Genomic DNA, 15,399 nt, shown 5'->3' on the forward strand with positions numbered 1-15,399 from the left:
CAGATAGTCAGCCTGAGCTGGGGAAGCCATATAATAGCAATGATCATGCATTGTCTTCTCCACCCCCCCCCCCAAGCCCCTCAGTGGGTTCAGAGCTTTGATTTCCAAGAGTTTTTGGGTGACCTGCAGGGTGACCCGGAGGTCAGGATGTCTGAGTTCTCCCAGTTTGTTCGATGCCATAGGAACTCATGGGTGGAGGGTGAGGGAAATTGCAATTGTCTCTACCAGCTGTGAGAAAAAGCAGGAGAGCCAACACAGTGACTCTTCCAACCTCTGGCATAGCTCCAATGATGCAGTGAGGACAGATGCCTTCCAGACCTGGTGAGCTCTGCCTATTGCAATAACACGTCACATGTGAAAGAGGAGTTGAAATTGGCTTACAGGGGTATGTTTCAAATGGGAAGGAGATTCAGAATAATAACAGATTTTCTTGGGGGACTCGGTACTGGAAAAGAAGTTGATATTTTCCAGACTGTGCCAAGCCAGCTATCTTGAAATAGTTTAAGATCTCAGCAAATAGTTACTGTTGGCATGATTGTTGGCAGACTTTGTTATGAGTCTTCTATGATCAAATAGACCTTAGCTCTAGCTGGGTCAATTTTGAAGAGAACATTCCATGTTCAACCTAAATTATCATGGCTGAGTTGACTAATGGCAAGATCATGGTAAAGTCAGCCAAGCCACAAACAACGTAAATGATTGAGGTGTGATGGCTGGATCTTTAGAAGCTGTCCTAGATTCTACAGATGGCGGAAGTGTGGCTAACAGGAAGCTGGTAAATTTGTGGAGGTGCCATACCAGCCCTGGATTCTATGGATTTCCTGGACTTTCTACATTTTCTGGACTGTCGACATGGGAGAGATATGAACTTGCTTCAGCCACTATCATTTTGGGTTTTCTGTTCAATGGAAACTAATCCAATCTTCCAGGACACAGTGAGTTGCTATTTCTTTAAAAAAAAAAAAAAGTAGCCATAAAATCATCTACTCCTTATTTGTTTTGTTTCCATGTATTTAACTGGCATTCTGTAACTTGCTGAACTTTATTTGTATGTATAGGTTTGTTTAGATTTTCATTTCTTCTTGAATAAGTCAGGTCATTCAGTTTCGTTTAAAAAGCAATTTATCAAAGTTTTCAAATGTATTTGCACATAATTCTTCAAATTGCTCTCAAAACTAATATTTCCTGTCTATGCTCTTTCAGACTTCCATTTTATTTCCTGTTTTCTTTTTTAAAAAAACCTCTATAACAGTAGCTAATGTTTGTCTAATATAGTAGCATTTCTTCCTGTTAAGGACTAGCAGAACTTATCTTTTGTTCTATAACTTGCTTGCACTCCAGTTTCTCATTGTATCTTAATTTTCCTTATGATTTACAAAGGTTTATTTTGTTAATAAAAAACATTTTTTTTAGTTGAATGTTTATCATCATTCTTTCTTGCTTAACGAACTAAGTGTTTAACGGTATGGACTTTTCTCTGAGCAGGGTACTCGGTTCTAGGCCCTGCCAACATTAGGAGGACACTCCTCACTGGGCAAGACCACATTCCAAGATGTAGGGTGGAGAAAGGGACATAGATGTAGAGCAAAGGGCCTGCGGGCAACAGCTAATTTTTATGTAGCTTCCGAAAACCTACCATATGGCTTCCTGCTCGCATTGCATTAGCAAGAACCAATGGGCAGAGGCTGCGTGCGGTAGCCCATACGTACTTAGCCAGAAAAGAAGAGGGCCCCCCAGTGCCCCTTCTTTAGATCTTCTAGACATCCTCTCCTACTGCAGTTGCATGCAAGGTCAGTTATGTGTGGTGTCTGTTGTCCTGCAGCAGAGGACCAGGGACAAGGCACAGCAGGAAGGAGAGACAGCAATTGAGGGAGCCAGAGGAATACAACTGAGCAACCCACCCAGAGTCTGTGCACCTGAACTCACCGTGGCCCAGAAGGCGAATGCTGGCCTCACAGGCCTTGCCTTCCTGAATGAGTCATCTACCTTTCCTGCCTCTCACCTTCAGTACATCGTGGTCTTCTCTTTGGTCCTGGACAGGGCCAAGGTTGTTTTGGCCCCAGGGCTTTTGAGCGTGCTGTGTTCTAGGTTCAGAGCAGCCTTTAAGCATCTGTTTTTTCTGAAGCTGGGTGAGCTCATTCTGGTCACCAGCTGTGCAGACAAGAGGTGGGTGGTGATTCACATCCCAGGAGGGAATCATCAGCCAAGGAGGGAATGGGGTGGATGGATAGAGTCTCCAACCAAATGACCTGCAGAGGAACAATCCTGGGATGACTTCTACATGTTGCCTCAAACGACATCCAGTGAAATGGAACTGACGTGTTCACAGCAGTAATCGGGTCAGGTCCACCTTCCCTGTCCCAGCACGCCTGCCCTGGGGGCCCATCCTAGCAACCACCTGCACCCCCTTCCCGGTCTCAGCTCAGCTTTTCAGAGAGAGCAAGCACCACCACCTCCCTCTTTCTTGGCCTGTTTCTGTAAATAAAAACAGAAATAGATACAGATACCAAATGATTAAACTCACAGATATTTATTGTGGAATACTGTAAACTACAGTAAATTATACTCCCAGTTCTAAGGAACAAACACTCCCACCATGGCGGTAAACCACCTTCCCCATATGTTAGCTCTTGTTTTTCTCAGTGCTAGCTCCTCCCCATGACATTAAAAATTATTTTAATATGTGGTTTTAAATGACTGTAGCAATCTCATAGTCACATATCCTTTTGGGTTGTTTCTTGCAAATACAAGTAACGTTCAAATGAACATCATTGTATGTAATTATGTCTTCAGCTCTCTTGTTTTTCCTCAGCGTGGGTTGCCTGAGTCACAGTATATAAACATTTGGTTCAAAGACTTGATATAATTCTTTTTTTTTTTTTTAAGATTTATTTATTTATTTGACACAGAGAGAGATCACAAGCAGGCAGAGAGACAGGCAGAGAGATAGGGGGAAGCAGGCTTCCGCTGAGCAGAGAGCCCGATGCGGGGCTCGATCCCAGGACCCTGAGATCACGACCTGAGTCAAGGCAGTGGATTAACCCACGAGCCACCCACGTGCCCCAAAAGACTTGATATATTCTTGCCCCCTCTTTTCCCTTTACTCCACTTCCTCTATCTGCTCTTCTGTTCCTATAGCTCTGGCCATCATTGGCTGACCCCTGTAGGAGCTGGGAACCTTGGGGGGCTTTTTTGTTTTTTGTTTTTTATAATTTTATTTTTTATAAACATATATATATATATATATTTTTTCCCCCGGGGGGGGGGGGCTTTTATAACATGGAAATCATGGGCTGGAGGTCAGATGGGAGAACCTGTCCCAGGAGATGGGGAGTGGAGAATGTTGCAGTTTGGAGATGAAAACAGCACTGGAAGGAGATAACTTCATTAATGTTTCCTCGTGTAAGAAAGGGAGAGATACAGAATTTTTTACAATTAGGGCGCTGAAGGGGCAAGGGACAAGAAGCTGGATGCATCTGGGATTTTACTTTGCAAACAACACCTGTCACTGTTGTAAAAGACTAATTCAAGGGGCGCCTGGGTGGCTCAGTGGGTTAAGCCTTTGCCTTCGGCTCAGGTCATGATCTCAGGGTCCTGGGATCGAGCCCCCAGTCAGGCTCTTTGCTCGGCGGGGAGCCTGTTTTCCCCTCTCTCTCTGCCTGCCTCTCTGCCTGCATGTGATCTCTGTCTCTCTGTCAAATAAATAAAATCTTTAAAAAACAAAAACAACCATAAAAGAGACTAATTCAAGGCTATCCGTTGAATGTGTCAATTTCTGCATGAAACCGCTCCAAAACTTTGTTGCTTAACCCTGCTATCAGTTATTAGACTCACAATGCTGTAGGTCAGCTGGTCAGGGCTGTATGTGGCTGAACCCTATTGTGCCTTCTCGTGTGTCCACAGCAACTGGAGAATCAGCTGGCCCTAGGAGATCTGGCGTGGCCTCAGCCCGAGTCTGGGGTTTGGCAGGCTGTTGCCTGGAGCACCTCCTCCTGTTAGCAGGCGAGCTTAGCCTCTTTCCCATGGTTGTTCAGGGCTGTAAGAGAACCAAAAGGGGGACAAGTTGCAAAGCACCTGGCTCTTTTGAGGCATCTGCTTAGGTTACATTTGTTAAATGACTTGGCCAAGCCCAGATCTAAGGGACAGAGAAATACATTCACTTCTTGATGGGAGAAGCAGCAAAGTCACAAAAGCAAAAGTATACAAACAGAAACAGGATGAGATGAATTCAGGGCAATTTTTGCAATCTATCATTAGAAACGTATTGTTTAAAGTCTCTACATCTAAACTAAGGGAGGGATAGAGATTCAGAGACACTCTGAGTCCTTGGCCCGTAGCAGATTCAGTCCCAGTTTCTCCCCAGAGACAAGGTCTACTGGAACTCCTGGCAACATCAGTAGTTCCACTCTTTGCCCACACAAACAGCCACAGCCCCTGGGACTCAGAACTGATCCTCACACCCGCTCTCTAAACTCTGCCTCTCATGCTCTTCTATATGGCTAGATGCTTCTCTGATTTGTCCTGCAGAACCGACCTCCTGCGCTTGCAGGTTCACAGGCAGGCCAAGACATGCCCGAGACTCGTGCTGTGTGAATAACCCTGGGAGCCTGGTTACTTAGAGTTTATGATCTGGCCTCCAGGTCAGAACTGGCCCTTCTGTTCCAAACACCAAGAGCTACAAATCTTGTCTCAAGTCCCCTCCTGCTCCAGGGGGGCTGGCCCCGCAGGGTGGCATCCAGGAGTGGGGGCACACACACAACCCGGGCTCCTTGATGACACAGAAATGTGAGAACACGGAAAGCCAGCTCGCTCCAAATTACACGTAGGTGAACACATGTTTAATTTCAAACCCTGTTATGTGCTCTACAAATCTGGCCCTTATGGGGACAGTGAGTCGGAAGTCTTGACCGACGGGAGGACGCTCTGCCCAGGCCTCCCAGTCAGGACTGCAGCCCGGCCGTCTCCACCCGGCTTCCCCGGCAGATGCGGCAGGATGTGTAAGGACCTGATCTGATGTAACTCTGCCTTATTCTCATTTATTTGCCTACTGTTAACCTCCTGTCTGTGTAGATTCCTCTGCTCTTCTGTTTCTATAGCTTTTTGTAATAATGATAAAGTTTTCTTTCCTTTTTGAAACTGAAACACTGCTGTTGTGAATCTCTGGTTCAGAACACATGCCCGCCCGTAACACCAGCCTTAAGTGGAGTCTGTACTGGTTCTCTGGGACTCCCAGGGAAGGAAAAGAATTACCAGCAGCTGAATTGGAAATGCAGGAAACACCTCAGGCCCTTCACCCCAAATTCTCTTCTTCACCAGGAATTAGGAAGACAGAGATTTGATGTTCAGGAAGTCGTTTGATTAGCATGTTAATGAGCATGTGGCCAAGAGAATCTGCTACACTCCTCGAGCTTATACTGAATTTCTCTGGTCAAGTAAAAGTGATCCAACCTGTTCTATTCTAGGAATCGGGTGTTTCCTCAGTCCAGGCCAGAGGCATGGCCTGCGGTCTTCAGAGCTCATTTCCTTCCCCTCTGCCCTGCATCTCAGCCATCTGACTCTCTGTGTTTCTTTTCTCCAATGCCTAATCTCTCTGAGGAAGGGACTGTTTTTTTTTTTTTTTTTTCCTTTTACATCTTGGTGCCCATCCTAAGAGCCTGCTTTAGTTTCTTGGACACCTGGATCCATTAAAGGCGGTAAGTGAAGTTTAAATGCTCAACTTTCTATGGTACAGCCAGATCCTTCTGGGCTCTGTTTCCTTAAGGGTAATGCTGGAGCAATAATCAGGTATAAAGCAACAGGTATGTAACACAATAAATGGGCCTCTTTTGTTAATTGATGTGACAACTGCAAAGCACTTTCTCTGACATGACCTGCTAAAGAGGACTTCTTGGGCCGCCATCGCGTAATCTTTGTGGGATCCTGGGTAACTCAATCCCTTCTCTGGGCCTCTGACCCTCCAGAAAAATATTAACCCAATTTCAGTGATGACAACGAAAAAACATTCCCTACTGTGTGGGACTTGGCCCAGATCAGGTGGTTCTTAACTTTTGCAGCCCACTGTGGTTATCTGGAGAGCTTTTTAGGAATACACCAAAGCCGGCCTGTCCCCAGGCAAATTAAAAGGGGATGTGAGCGAGGGGAGCCCAGGCACAGAGCTGACATCTTGAATTTCGGCAGTGACACTAAAGGGACCTCTCCCCCAGAGGTGTTACTTCTTTGGCCTTACCCAGGTCCCCTTTCCCCATGAGCCTCAAGGAGGACGGGGCACCCCCTTCTCTCCTGAGGCGGGTCCTGGGGGCCTTCAAGGTCCCACCCTCACCGGAGCATCTGCACTCGGTCCTGGGCGGCAGGCAAGCCCCCGAAGGGTGTGTGCCCCCAGCGGCTGCAGGGCCGTGGGACTCCCGGCTTCCACGCCGGGGAGCCTCTGTGCAGACTCCACCACCGACCGGAGTAGGGGTGATGGGTGGGGAGAGACCTCGCGAGACCGGATCCGGCGTCAGCATCCACGGAGCGCCCCCGCCCCTCCAAGCCCAGCCCGGGTGTCGGGAAGTGTCCTGGCGCCTCGGGCCGCAGGAGGTCCGCCCCCAGCGCGACCCCGCCCCACAGCACCGGCTCCGCCCCCTCCGGCCTTCAAATGCTGCGCATGCGCCATTGCCCCGGCTCGTGTTTCGGCGTCTCGGATCGGTTGTCTGAGGCTTTCCCTCTGAGCCGGCGTCCTCCGACCTCGCAGGTCGGAACGCTGGGGAGCCCGGCTGCTCCCCGCCGAGGTTTTTCTCGTTACTAAGGTGGAAAGCCCTGGCAAAGGAGCTGGTCGTGGTGGACTCCTCAGGGGATAAAGATGGAGACCCCTCGTCTGAGTCGGCAGGAAAGAGGTGAGTCGCGTAGAGACCCCCCGCGGAGTGGGTGGTCCGGGAACCGCCGACCGCTCCTGGCCTTGTGCTTGTGGGGTGTAGCCGCTGGGCTTTCCTCAGAGGCTTCAAAGGGAAAAAGAAAAAAAAAAAAAGTAATGGAAGCCTGCATATCCAACTCCCAGATCTTTAAACGTTCACATCTGACTGTGTTTGCTCCAAATTGTGGTGGGAGAAATCCAAGGGGACAAGCTGGAGGAAGAACTCACCGCTTATCCCTCTGAGAGTCAGCAGTGCTTCTGAAGATGGGGTGTCGTCTCCCAGAATCCGTTTTGATTAAAAATATTAAAAGGTACTTTCCAAAATACTAGATGCAGTAAGGTGTCATTTAAATGGATTTTTAAGGACGGACGTCAGGTGCTGTCTTGCGGCATTGCCCATTTATGTCTAGCCTTTTGTCACTTGCTTTTTACCCCGCAGGATATTGGTTTTTGTTATCTGTGTGGATACATGCCGTAGCGTCCATTCCATTGGAAGAATAAATCGTAATTAATGCCTTTGTTCCTGATGGTGAACATCTGGGGATATTGGTGGAGAGCTGGCCGGCTCTGAGGCTGTGATCTGCTGCGGTCTCGAAGACCCTTCTTTGCCGCTGTGTTTCTAACTCAGCTGAATCCTAACGAGAACAGCGCACCCCTCCACAGTGTGCATACTTTTTCACCCTCTCAGTGAAAGACTCCCAAATTCCAGTAGTTACTAAGTGGTACCAGATACCCCGCCTAGTGACTTCAGCGTGTAGAAACCTGCATCAGTGCCTGAGAGGGGTTTTTTGGTTTTGTTTTTGTTTTTTTCCCCATGTCCCAGTGTTTATGTCCTATGAACTTGTCTGTGCTTGCTTTTATCTAGCTTTCTAATTTATGCCAGGCAAATAGGGAGTAAAGTGAACTCTCATTGTTTTATTTGTCCATTTCGGGAACTGAGTTGTACATCTCTTTAAATGATTGTTAGCATTGCAGTTTTCTGCCTACTGCCCGATGATATCCTTTGTTGATTTTTCTACTGAGTCAGTTACCTTTTTTGTTGCTTTTTCAGATGTTGATATAGTTTACCTATTAATTTTTTGTGGGTTTTTGATATTTCAAGTATCTCCTCACAAATGAGGTAACTTTGTCATAGATCCTTAATTGAACAGAAAACCTTAATTCTAACATAATCAAAATTGTTAGTTTAATTATGACTTGTGCCTATAGGATTTACTTGAAGTTCTCTTTTATTGACTTATTTATGTATTTACAAGCTTTGGAGTTTACCTTATGCTCTTAGGCATTTAATTCACTTAAGATTCCACCTTTGCAGGCGATGGAGAGAGTTGGGATCCAGTTTAATTTTCGTCATTCATTGAGCTAGTTTTCAGGGCACCAACTACAAACGATCTGTTCTTTCCCCGTGGACATGCTCTGCTCGTTTTCATGTTCCATCCCTGGATCTACCCATGCCAGTCTCGAGCTCTTGATTATATTCCAGTGTCTTGTTTTTTTCCTCTCTTGCAAATAATGCCGCACCTTACATTGTAGTTCAGATCTGTGTGCGTACGTACAAGAATTTTTCCAGGGTGTTTACCAAGAGAGAAAATCGGTGACTGTTAGGGGAAGCACACTTTAATGGGACTCCAGACTGCCGGGTTGACATCCTTTTTTTTTTCTTTTTTTTCCTATGTTCCTGCCCCTGAGGGTTTGAAATGGTATCTCACTGTTGTTTGAATTTGCATTTCCTTGCTTTTTGCTAGTTATTGGTCATTTTGTAATTTCCTCTTCTGCTAGTTGTCTGTTCAGTATTCTTCTGGGTTGTTTTTCTTTACTGATTGATATTTAAAAGGTTTGTGTGAATTTTGGATTCTGATTCTTAGTGATGTAACAGATAGTGTCTACAAGTATATTGTTTATCCCTTAATTGTGATTAGAATGGATCTTGTTAGATAGAAAATGTTAATTTTGGATTGTTCAAGTTGAATACTATATTCCTTAAATGTTTTTGGCTTTGTATCTGATTTTAAGGAATTCTGCCTTTCTCTGAGGTCATAAATATCTTCCTTATTTTCTTCTAAAATTTTAAAAGATTTTGTTTTCTAGTCTGTGTCTTTGCTAGATCTGGAACTTTTTGTGAGGGGTAGAACTATAATTTTCTTTGGATTCTGTATGAAAGCCAATCGCTCAATCTGAGTGGTCAGCCTTTCTGCCCCCTACTTTTAGTATTGCTGCTCCTGTATGGTCTGTGTTGGCACTGTTTCTAGGCTTTCTCTTCTATTGTACTCATTTCCTCTTCTGAAGCAGGGCTCTCCTCTGTTGGGGAAATAAAATAGTTCTGCCAACAAAAGACCCGTCTGATCCCCATAACCATGCCATCAATAGGGAAGGCCGAAGTGGCGTGTCAGAGATTGGACATACTCTATGACATGGCCGGGGGCCTTCAGCTGGTGGAGTGCTTATACCCCAGTCGTCCACCTACTTAGCAGGAGCCGCGTGTGTGTGTGTGTGTGTGTGTGAGTGTATGTGTGTGTGTGTGTTTGGTGGGAAGAGGGAGGGGGTGAAGGGAGAATCCTCATCTCCAGATCTTCCCATTCACTTGTTCTAGTATGTGGAATCTTATCATTAAGTGTTGATGTTTTCAGTTTTGTTTGTTTAAATCAGTATCTTCTTTAGAAATTAAAGTGTCTCTAAGGCTTAACATATAATATGTTTAGATAGGAGTGAGTTTATCTCAAAGCCAGGACCTTTTGAAACAACCAAAGTGATGAAATATGGAAGGTTTGAATGGCCTCTGTCAGGAAGGGCAGCTTTTAAAACTGTAGACTAAAATAAAATTTAGAGGTTGTTTTTTATTTTAATTAATCACCCCATTATTTCTCCTCTTTAATTTCCATATATATTTATGAGTTGATTATAGTATTTTTCCATTTTTACTATACTTATGCTGATAGTAATTGTCACCTGCCCCCATTCCAGCCAATAATATACTTAATAAAAAATCAGCTTTGAGGAATAATTTATATCCAACACAATGCACTTGTATTCATTGTATGATATAATGAATTTTATATATTCATGTAGTTACCACCATAATCAAGATACAGCACATTTCCCTCAACCTAGATAGCTTCCCTGTGCCCTTTGTACACAGTCCCCTGTCCCCTAGACCCAGACCTAGACCCTAGCCCACCACTGATCTGCTATCTGTTATTATACCTTAGTTTCCCCATTCCTTGGATTTCATATGAATGGGATTTATATCACATATTCTTGTATCTGGTTTATTTTTCTCAAAGTGTTTTTGAGATTCATCCTTGTCATTGCATGTGTCCCACTTTGTTCCCTTTTATTGCTCTCTTTCATTATATGGATACATTACATTTTTTTATCCATTCACCTGTTGATGGACTTTTGGGTTGTTTCTGATTTATGGCATTGTGAAAAACACTGAAAAAGACATTTGTATACAAGTTATGGTGTAGACATGTTTTCATTTCTCTTGGATGGAATTGCTGGGCTGTACAAGTGTTTGTCTAATTTTATGGGAAACAGCCAAACTCTTTTTCCAGCGTGGTTATAACGTGTCCACTTCCTTCCACAGTGTATGAGAGGACTGGTTCCTCCAGACCCTTGCTAACACCAGGTCAGCATTTTTAATTATAGGGATTTTATTAGGTGTGAAGTGGTATCTCATTGTGGTTTTGATTTGCATTTCCGTAATAACTAATAGTGTTTAGCATCTTTTCATGTACTTTGCCATTTGTACATCTTTTATGACATGTCTGTTGAAAACTTAGACTTTTTTTTTTTGCTTGTCTTATTATTATTGAGTTGCAGAGTTCTTTATATTTTCTGGATACAAGTCTTCTGTCAGATATATGTATTATAAATATCTGTAGTTTCTCTTTTCATTGTCTTACCTGTTTTTTGAAGGACAGACGTTATTACTTTTGGTGAGCTAATTTGTCGTTTTATCACTTACAGTTTATTGTTTTTTTTTTTTTTTTTAATAAATCTTTTCTTGTCCTGAGGTATTGAAGATTTTCTGTGATTTCAGTTCTTATATTCAAACCTGTGACCCATTTGGAGTTGATTTTTGTGTAAGGCTTTGTGTGAAGTTCTTTTTTTCCCCTATGGAGGATATCTAGTTGTTGGAGAACCATTTGTTGTAAAGATTGCCCTTTCCCTTTTGACCAGCTAGCTTTGGCACATTTCTCAAAATTAATTGACTGTAGATGTTTGGATCTATTTCTGGGTACTATGAAGGCCACACCAAGTTGGTGCAGAAACGAGAAGGGGGACGTAGACGAGACAAATTGCTACCATAAGGAAGAGAAAGGGTTCCTGGGGTTTTCGAGCTCATCAGCTCCAACAGAGGAGCAGACGCCATGCTTTCCCACTAATGAGGGGAGAGGGGTTAGGTAGTCCATGTGGGGCCAGAGAAGACAGGGAATTTCCCCGAAACAAAGGGAGTTTCGGCAGCTCCTTGGGAATATTCCTTAAAGTCTCTGTCCCGAGGAAGACTAACCACAGTTTGTCAAGGAACAAGAAGAGCACCCTTTGGACCTAACACCTCCCACTCCAGATTTCCCCACCAGGGTCTCAGGTAAAAATTGAAAATGGGGTGGGCCCAAGTGGAACGTAAATCAGTATTTGAACTAAGTTAGGTTTGTTGGCATTTAAGATAGACACGTCTTTATTATTTATTTATTTATTTATTTACTTGACAGATGGCAGAGAAGCAGGCAGAGAGAGAGGCGGAAGCAGGCTCCCCACTGAGCAGAGCACCCGATGCGGGGCTCGATCCCAGGACCCTGGGATCATGACCTGAGCCAAAGGCAGAGGCTTTAACCCACTGAGCCACCCATGCGCCCCAAGATAGACGCGTCTTTAAAGTTATCAGAACTAAATATGAAGCTTATTCTATTGAGGTTTACTGAAGGGCAAATAAGCTCATATTATCTCTCTTGGAATTTGTTAACAAAAAGATGACTAAACTGATGGTTAATTATCTCAGAGTTTTCTTGGGTAATTGTTAAGATAGCTTTCAAAGTCTTTGGTAACCTGAAAGTTTAAAGTTTTGCTTGGATGATAAATGGAATTAAATTTGTTGGACATCTAAGTCTTTTCCAAATGGGAGAAAGTGCTAAATCACTGTTAACTGGGCATAGGTTTGTGCTTTTGGCTTACTGCAAAGAACTAAGGATATTTAAATCTGTTGGTAAACATGCTTTGTGCTTAACTGATTCACAAATTTGCCATCTAAAGAATTCTGGTATAACAGTTTGCTATTGGTTACTCAGTCTTCACTGGAGATGAAGGTTTCTAAAGAGTGAAAAATTCTGCTAACTCTAACTATGACTGATGGAAATAAGGGAAACCACTCTGAATGTGGAAAAGTGGGAGATAAGTAAGAAAGATAAGAAATGGGAATGCATTTTGTTAAAGGTAGAAGAAGGTAATTTTGTCTGAAGTGAGATGGTTGATCGGAAAGAAATGGCTTGGGACAAAATCTGATTGCAAAGGAAAGTTGTAGAAGGTTTATGGAGGGTAAACTTTGGAATGGAATTTTAGATGTGGTCAGGATGGACCGAGACTGAAATGAATGGATTTGAAAGTACATTGTTAGGAGATTGAAAGTGTGCCTTCTCTCTGGTCAATAAGACCAAAAGTATCGTGTGGTTGTTGGTCTGTCTTGATAAGAAAATGCAAATAGTTGTTCTCTCCACCTGCCTAGGAAAATCAGGTCTTTAACATCCCTAATCCTATGTAGGCATGTGCTTTAAAACTTTCTAAGGTTTTAAGAAACTTCCCCAAGATTTAAATCATGAATAAAGTCTTGTGGACTAATTAGTCTTGCTTGCTTGGTATGTAACATTCTGGTTCTGGCTGTTGAAGTGTTATGTGGCACAGAATAACTGAGTTTCCTTATCAGTGAACTCTCCTATCTGATCATTCACAATGTCCATTTCTGAGGGTTTTTTTGTTTTTGTTTTTTGTCATTTATAATTGTCCTTATTGTCTTGCAAAATGAGTTTCATTTCTGGGAGGTTCATATAAAAGACTTTTAGGACAGCACAGGTATTCATTATCTTTAAGATCAGAACTAAAATGAGTAAGAATTTCCAGAACTAACTAAAGCTGCATTCAAACTAAACCAGAATTAGTAACATGGGACTGAATGAACTAAGAGATTATAGTGTTATGGCTCTTGTTTGAAACATGGCTGGTTCTCTAATGTTTGCTCTTCCAGTCTAAGGAAACTTTTTCTTAAGCTGTCTGTGACATACAGAAATGTGAAAATACTCATTTGTAAACAAATCAAAGCATTCAACTTTTCTGTCTACCTCAACCCTCAAATTCAAAAGGTCTTCGCCCGGGAAACATTATGCCTAAGTGCGGTGGAAGGATCCTTTAACAACTCAGTGGTCTGGCCCTGATCCTGTTTTAATTTGGGGACAAGGGCATGGTTGTATCTTTCCTGGGAACGCTGATGGACCCATCTGGCTCCTCAAGCGGCTCATACGCTCCTGCAGTAGATCACATTCCACAGGAACTTCTGGATCTGTCCCAACGCCTCATCCCGCCGTTCCGGAGGCCGAAGATACTGACATACAGCCTTGATTACTATAGCTTTTTTTTTTTTTTTTTTTTTTTTTTTTTAAGATTTTATTTATTTATTTTACAGACAGAGATCACAAGTAGGCAGAGAGGCAGGCAGAGAGAGAGGAAGGGAAGCAGGTATTATAGCTTTTTAATGAAGTCTTAAAATTAGATAGTAATAAGTCCTTGGGCTTTTTTCTTTTTTGGAAGATTGATTTGGCTCTCTCTAGCCCTTCACATTTCATGTAAATTTAGAATCAGATTGCCAGTTTCGAGCCTCCTTCCCAAATAAAGCTCCTGCTGTATTTTTTTCATTGGGATTCTATTAAAGCTATTATATCAATTTGGAGAGAATTGATATCATGACAGTTTTTTAAAAATTTTTAATTTTTATTTAAATTCAAGTTAGTTAACATACAGTGTATTATTAGTTCTGGGGTAGAGTTTAGTGATTCATCGGTTGCATGTAACACCCAGTGCTCATTCCATCAGATGTCCTCCTTGATGCCCATCACCCAATTACCCCATCCCTCCCCACCCAAACCTCAGTTGTTCCTGGCAACCTTCAGTTTTTTTCCCATAGTTAAGAGTCTCCTATAGTTTGCCCCTCTCTCTTCTTATCCTATTTTATTTTTCCTTCCCTTTCTCTGTGCTCATCTGTTTTGTTTTTTTAATTCCACAGATCAGTGAAATCATATGGTATTTGTTTTCTCTGACTTACTTCACTTAGCATAATATACTCTAGTTTCATCCCCATCATTGCAAATGGCAAGATTTCATTTTTGATGGCTGCATAATATTCCTGGTGTGTTTTTGTGTGTGTGTGTGTATACATATCACATCTTCTTTATCTATTCATCAGTCAACGGACATCTGGGCTATTTCCATACTTTGGCTATTGTGGATATTGCTGCTTCAAATCCCTATTTTTGTATCCTTTGGGCAAATATCCAGTAGTGCAGTTACTGGATCATAGGATAGTCTTTTTTTTTTTTTTTTTTTTTAAGATATTTTATTCATCCATTTGACAGAGAGATCACAAGTAGGCAGAGAGGCAGGCAGAGGGAGAGGGAGAAGCAGGATCCCTGCTGAGCAGAGAGCCCAACGTGGTGCTCAATCCCAGGACCCTGAGATCATGACCTGAGCTGAAGGCAGAGGCTTAACCCACTGAGCCACCCAGGTGCCCTAGGATAGTTCTATTTTTAACTTTTTGAGGAGCCTCCACACTGTTTTCCACAGTGGCGGTGCCAGCTTGCATTCGCACCAGCAGTGTAGGAGGGTTCCCCTTTTTCCATATCCTCGCCAACATCTGTTGTTTCCTGACTTATTAATTTTAGCCATTCTGACCCATGTGAGGTGGTATCTCATTATGGTTTTGATTTGTATTTCCCTGGTGCTGAGTGACGTTGAACGTTTTTTCATCTGTCTATTGCCATTTGGAAGTCTTCTGCCCATTTCTTGATTGGATTTTCATACTTCTTAAGCATTGAGTGTGGTAAGTTCTTTATCTTCTTTCATTCTGTAGACTGGCTTTTAGTTTTGTTGACTGTTTCCTTTGCTGTGCAAACACTTTTTATCCTGATGAATTCCCAGTAGTTCATTTTTGCTTTTGTTTCCCTTGCCTCTGGAGATGTATCTAGCAAAAATTTATTGTGGCTGAGGTCAGAGAGGTTGCTGCCTGTGTTCTCATCCAGGATTTTGACAGATTTCTGTCACATTTAGGTCTTTCTTCCATTTTTTATTTATTTTTGCATATGGTGCAAGAAAGTGGTTCAGTTTCATTCTTCTTCATGTGGCTGTCCAATTTCCCCAGCATGATTTGTTGAATAGACTGTCTTTTTTTCCATTGGATATTCTTTCCTGCTTTGATGAAGATTAGTTGACCATAGAGTTGAGACTCCATTTTTAGGTTCTTTATTGTG

General features: G+C 42.9%; 1 protein-coding gene across 3 annotated transcripts in view; it reads left to right on the plus strand.

Annotated features, from left to right (window-relative positions):
* LOC116870028 (histone H2B type 1-A) overlaps nucleotides 1-15,399 on the plus strand; it is a 384,027-nt gene that overhangs the window by 192,143 nt on the left and 176,485 nt on the right. The window lies entirely within an intron of this gene.

Source organism: Lontra canadensis, unplaced genomic scaffold (genome assembly GCF_010015895.1).
Source record: "Lontra canadensis isolate GAN:19392208 unplaced genomic scaffold, GSC_riverotter_1.0 scaffold21, whole genome shotgun sequence".
In the NCBI taxonomy this organism is placed as follows: domain Eukaryota; kingdom Metazoa; phylum Chordata; class Mammalia; order Carnivora; family Mustelidae; genus Lontra; species Lontra canadensis.